The following is a 6,622-nucleotide window of genomic DNA, read 5'->3' on the forward strand; positions in this document are numbered from 1 at the left end:
TTTCAGGCATTAAATATGACCATCCAGGACAAACAGTCTATTTGCTTGGCAGCCTACCACCAGCTTAAACATCCAGCCCCTGCACAACTGGTGTGCTATTGCTGCTGTGTGTACTATCCACTGTATGCACTGCAGCAAGTCAACACGGTTTCTTCAGCAACAACTCTCGAACCCGTAACGCCAACCACCGAGAAGGGCAAGGCAGCAGATGTATGGGAACATAACTTGCTTCATGTCACATACCATCCCAACTTGGTTATATATCCTCTCACCATGCCTTCATCGACACTGCAGCAAACAAGTTGTGCTAGTACCTTCACCATGGGAAGAATTTTCTCTCTGTCGGGTGGGCGGGCCAGTCGGAAGCAGGTGGGAACGGACCGGATCGCAGCCCGCGAACGGCTGCACACCGCCATTTTACGTGGGCAGGCCAATTTCGCGCGCATGCGCCCGTGGATGAGGTTTCACTAAAACCTCAAAGGCCGCTTGGGCTCTTCGCCTGCCCGCCAACCTTAAGGTTGTATGGGCAGCGTTGACAATTGGTTTAATTGGTTTATTAATAGCCTTAACAGGTTTTATACAGTTTGGCGGGCGTATAGCTGCCTCCAAACGGAAGATCTGAATGACACGCAGGTGATGTCAGGACACACGCCCAACGTCACCGCGCGTCACTTTACACGTCCTGCACGCCCACATGAAAATTCTCCTGCCATGAAGATTGTGTTGGATTTTTGGATGGATTCCAATTGAAATCAACCCAATTCACCAGTAATTCATTTTAACTCTCAGGTTCCAAACGAGACTTTAAACCCACAAGACAAGGCGTGACTCTTTAAATAAAGCTTCTTTGAATTCACTATCTAAAGAAGAAGAAAAATTATTACTGAGTTGTAATAAAGAATTATGGAATTATAATACAGAAATAGTTAGATCAAAATATCTAGGACTCATGCATCCATACAATTAAACATTTTCATAAGTATCATTCTTTGACTTCTTTCTACACTGAACTAATTCAAGTACATAAGCCAAAAGGGTAAAAGCATTCTCATGATATCCAAAAAACTTGTACGACTTTTAATGAGTGATCAGTTCCACAGAAGTGTGTATCTTCTTATCTTCAGTCTGAATGCAGGTAGCTAACGATGTCTCTGGAAATGGGATTTTTAACCCTTAGAGAAGTGCAGGACCCTCTCTCTCCACATGTTAATGGGGCCTTGTCACCCGTTGATTGGCTGACACATTCTTTAATTTAGCTTAATTGATCTTAGCCTTTGTGCGTAATTAAGTTTGATAATAGAACCATGAGCTTGTTCAGTGTGTTCTTTTAATCTTATTTCTCACATGAGACTTTATATTTTGCATAACTTTGGTTTCTATTTTGTATAACTGGTTTCTAAACTTTCTTCTAATCTGATATAAAATTGCTTTGTAGCCATTTTGTGTCATTCGTATGAGTTGATGTATCAAGGTCTCAGCTGTCCTGATCTCTTTTTTGCTAGCTATATACACTCCAATAGTGCAGACCTGTCTTGTTTGTTTTAAAACTACAAAAGTATTTCTAGCAAGTTAATCGATTAAGATCTTAATTAAAAATGTAAAGACTAAGAAAGTAGCATACCGCAGCTAAAGTTATATAAAGGGTGAACTAAAAATGCCAGTTCTCTTAATGATCCAGGGTTAAATCTTTGATTGTTATTAAAAGACAAACTGCTTGCAATTTTGATGTTACTGGCACACGTTTCTATACATTGTGATATATTCTATCATTGTAGGGTATACACTGCAATAATCTTGAAAGCTGACAGAAGTTTTCAATATTACAGTGTAATGCATTTTGTTAAAACACTTCCTTTTAAATAAGTAAGTCAAGCCTTTTAAAATAACTATTGATCCATTCTAGTGTTCTTCAAAATTGAGGCTCACTATCTTAAAATCATCAGTTGCCGGCTTGTCTAATTCATTGTCAGTATAACAATATCTAAAGTGATTACCATTAAGGAATCACATGTTACTTCTAAGATGGCTTCCTTCGGGCCCTGTTAGTTTATTTAGTCTGAGAATGATTGACTTTTACTAAAAATCACCATCTTATTTTACATACAATTGCAACACTTCAAGAAGAAGGCCCACCACCACCTTTTGTAGGTGTAACTAGGGATTGACAATACAATGTCAGCTTTGCCAACAATGCCCATATCCCAAGAATATTTTTATTAGAAAGCAGGGCCCAATGGAATCACTTCATTATCCTTTGTGTGTTATCTTTCCTGTATATGCTGAAACCTTGTGCAGGAAGAGATGATCCTCAAATTGTTATGGGGTGATTTAGCTCCCATTGAGATGGGAGCGACGAGAGGTGCAACACAAAAATGTCTAAACCACGCAAAGCATGGATGACTGACAGCTATGCAAACTGATCCGTTTGATGTATGAGCAGCAACTACTCTTTAGACTGAGCTGGAAAGACTACACCGCACATGTGAAGGGGAATTCTAGATCAGCTTTCAAGGCTTTGCATAATAGATAGTTCTAAATAGCAAACAGTGTTAAAATATGACTGAAAATGGCAAATACTGAGCACTGTTATTTCAGTATGAATCCTGATGAATGTAATTAATGAGAACAGAAAACTTTAAATGTAAAAGTCTTTTTGAGTAAACCAACACAGAAAGTTTCCACCTGAGGTCTGGCAAATAATTAAATTGTAAGTTTATAACATAAACTGCTGTTTGGATTAAAAGCAAAGGATAAGATTTATATGTAGTACCTCAGCTTGTCTCAAATGCTGTAGTGCTTTAAACCTTAGCTCAGTGTTTGTGTTCCTCCTTCTGAGACTTAATGTTATGGGTTTAGGCCCCATTCCAAAAACTTGAGCTTGTAATCTAAGCAGCCAGATATACCTGTACAGGCTCTTTGAAAGACCAGTTGTGCTGGTACTGGTTCTTTGAAAGACCAGTTGTGCTGAGTCTAAAAGCCACTGTTGTTTGTCCATAACCCTTTAAGTTCTTCACCCTCAAGTACCTGTCCAAGTCCCTTTTAATATTACTTATAGAATCCACTTCCACCAAATTTTCAAAATTCAGAAAGCTACAACTGCCGATCCTAGAATTAGTGCAAATCTAGTCCTAATGAATTGTCAATGGAGGTCAACGAACTGCTTTCGATCCTCACCATACACTGCTTTGTACATATTCCTGTCGCAGCCTCAAATTAACAACTTGGCCTTTGCATAACATATTTAATTTAATTGGGGCTTCATACAGTTAGACAAACTTTCCAACATCAAACATTTTTAAATTGTTCAGCGTGATCAGGGAAAATCATGGACAATGAACCGATCATTCTTCCATACCACTTCTTTCTTGTAGGACTGAAAGCGGAAAGAAAGGAAATGACCTTATAGTCATAGAACATAATTGGATTCATGATAAAAATAGCCTCCCTGCAACTTAAAATAACAAATGACGTAACTATCAGAGACCTTTCAGAAAGGAAATAACACTGGTGGGCCACAACTCTCATTAATCAGTGTAAATGTCTTCTGGATTCTTTGAGGGCATTATTCATTTGAGCCATTGACTCACCCCTCAGCTTTGTCCTGTAGCTTTGGTGGAATATTGGTAGAATCCCTGAAGAAATGAAGTAAATGGTTCATTGTTAGTCATTTCTGAATGTTCCACTGATCCTTTGCCAGAAAATGCAGATGGGAATTCCAGGCAATTATTTTCTCCACAATATCCTGTTCAGGGGAAATTTTCACTGGAGACTCTTTTCTAGAAGCCAGAACTTGTAACAACAGTACTATTTAAAATACTTCTACTATCCTATCAACTTCGTTTATTGTAGCTTGGTGGATTGCTGATTGGTTTACTCGTAGGTAAGCCAAGCACTAATTTGAACCTTTTCTGCGCCTGGCAGGAACTGGCCAATTTCAAGTTGGATGTCCATTTTACAGCTCACCCGATTTTACTCTCCACTGATCTATTTGGCAGCTTGAGATTTAAAAAATTACAGGACTCAGGGCATAATAGTTGTGATATTGTTTCCCTCCAAGTAAACAGTATCACGAATATCATGCCCTGAAGCCTGTACTTTTAACTTAACTTTTTCTTGACAAGAGTATTAGTATATGAATAAAAAGAAATTTAAAAAAGCTGCAAATGGTGGAATCTGAAATTAAAACAGAAAATTATGGAAAATTCATTAGGTTTAAAAGTACATGTCAATAGAAAAGTTAATTAACGTTTGAGCATGGGGATCTTTCATTAGAATTGAAAACTGGAAGAAAAGCACGCTCTTATTTGGGATGAAACAAAAGAGGAGGGAAGAACAACGGATCCCCTTATCACTTGGTAAGTCTTCATCATGATGCCAAGCATGCAGCAAGTCGCACGTAGCATCAGAGTGGTAATACATTAAGGAATATGGGAGGTATTGTGGAGCTTAGCACAGGCATGCTGAAGCAGTGTTTGAGTTTCATTGTTTCGTATGCTTCAGAAGGGTGTTGCTATACAGTCCAGTCAACAGGAGTAAGATCATAATTCTTCACAATCTTGCAACCAGAAGAGATTTATGCAGCTAGCTGAGAGATTTATAACTCTCTGGGAGAGTAGGAGGAAGAGGAGGCATCTTACATAAAGCTAGCTGACGTGCAGGCAGGCAGAGGGAAGTGGAACACTCTGATTGTCAGCTATGTTCTGTAAAGGCCAGCTTTTGCCGTAATGCAGCTGTGGTTTGTCATGAAAGCAAACTATTAAAATCACAGTAAGATAATTGAACCTGAATTGCCTGTTTTTACCACATACTGTCATGAAGAGCTTTTCAACCTCCCCTATTGCTCACAGTACTTCACCCTACCAGAAATATTTGATAAAGTGTGGTGAAGTTCCAACAGGTGCACAGATAAAATCCCTCAAGTGAGTGAGTAACAGTAAACACACACCTGCTGATCCCTGCCAAAATCTCTGGCGTCTGCCCATCCATGGGAGGTGTGTTGCCCAGTGTTCCCACAATCCTCACAGTAGCTATATTGGTCTCCTGAGCAAATGGACTTACCTATGATTTTTTTTTTTTTAAATCTGTTCGGGTGTCCAGGCCGATTGCCTGGCCTAAACCCAGTACAACATAGGGATTTTTGGAGGTCAGCATCTTTCCATACATTTGGCATGCTGGCCACTATTGTAAAATTGAGCCTTGACTGACGCTATTTTTGGAACCCTGGCTTAGGGCTTCTCTGGCCTTGGGTTCACCCTTGGCCATCCCAAAGGGGTAGAAGCATCTCCTGACTTGTACAAACTCCCTAAAACAGCAACAATCCAACATTACTGGGTTTTACTCATTTTCCTGGGTCGGTCTTCTACCAGAGCTAGGACTAGAGACCAAGGGAGGTGTTTCAGGACCATTCTTATGGACAGGAGAGTGGTTAATTTAAACAGCACTAATTTCTCCTCACACCACCCGTCCGTAAACAGAAAGTGTTTTGGATTTGCTTTTCCCTTTATAAGCATATTTCCTGATCCCTCATTTTTAGTGTGATCCAATTTCTATTAATAACTCCAAAGCAAACTTGAGATGGGATGAACTCAAAGGATTAGTTTGTTTGCACACACTCAAACATGGGAGGAGGGTCGTAACTTTGCCTCCTTTGCACACATACATCAAAAGAGGGATAGAGAAAGGAAACATTTACAGTGCAGAGAACACAGAGGAAAGAAATAGGGAAGGATTTTCAGATCGGCGGGCCCGGGAGCAGCCAGGGAACGGACGGCTGACCGCGATTGGCCCCCAACCGCAATTTCACGCTGGCTGGCTAATTAACGGCCAGCCAACGTGAAGCGCGCACTGAAAAGCTCAGGGCTGCCGGGGTGGGGGTGGGGGTGGGAGGAGTGCAAGCGCTGAAATCAGCGCAGGCTCATGGGAGTGCGGAATGAAAGCTCCCTGAAGGCAGAGAGCTGCCTCAGGAAGCTGAAGAACTTAAACTCAATAAAAACAGATTTAAAAATCCGGAAAAAATGCCCAGGCTTCAGAATGAATCACCTAAACATATGGATGCTGAAATTTGTATCCTACATTTTCACCCTTTTTAAATTAATCTCAGAAACCTCTTCCCACCCTTGGATGAGGTTTCCTTAAAAATGCAAAGGCCGCCTGGCTGATTCGCACACCCGCCAACCATAACATTGGACAGGCAGTGAAAAATCCGCGCTAATTGAAACTTTAATGGCCTTAATAGGCCTCTTAATTGTCGGTGGGCATGTTACCGACTCCCGCACGCTCCACTGACTGAAATATCACGCGAGTATGCGATGACAACAGGACACTCACCTGACGTCATCGCGCACTATTTTATGCCTAATCGAATCAGGCACACGCCTGCCTGCGGGAGTAAAATTCTGCCCATAGCATTTCACATGGGTTTCAGGGTCCAGGATCAAAGTCCAGTGAGGCATCCTTCATGTAAGTCGGCAGGTTGAAAACTGATGCTGTATAATTCACTTTTCTGGTGGTGTTGACTTCACACGGTGAGATGGGCATGCAGAGATAGGAAGTAAAGAAATATGCCTTCATTCTCTCATTCACACCCCACGTCAGACACACAGTTAGCAGAGGCAAAGGCAGT

The 6,622-nt window shown here is 40.9% G+C and overlaps 1 long non-coding RNA gene across 1 annotated transcript; it reads right to left on the reverse strand.

The window, feature by feature from the left end:
• Positions 1-3,236: 3,236 nt before the first annotated feature.
• Positions 3,237-3,973, reverse strand: LOC144688536 (uncharacterized). Its single transcript, XR_013578431.1, has 3 exons — positions 3,904-3,973; positions 3,588-3,742; positions 3,237-3,373 (listed from the first exon to the last, which is right to left on the reverse strand). It is a non-coding gene; the product is annotated as an uncharacterized LOC144688536 (long non-coding RNA).
• Between the last annotated feature and the right edge of the window lie 2,649 nt (positions 3,974-6,622).

Source organism: Cetorhinus maximus, chromosome 13, assembly GCF_964194155.1.
Source record: "Cetorhinus maximus chromosome 13, sCetMax3.hap1.1, whole genome shotgun sequence".
Classification (NCBI taxonomy): domain Eukaryota; kingdom Metazoa; phylum Chordata; class Chondrichthyes; order Lamniformes; family Cetorhinidae; genus Cetorhinus; species Cetorhinus maximus.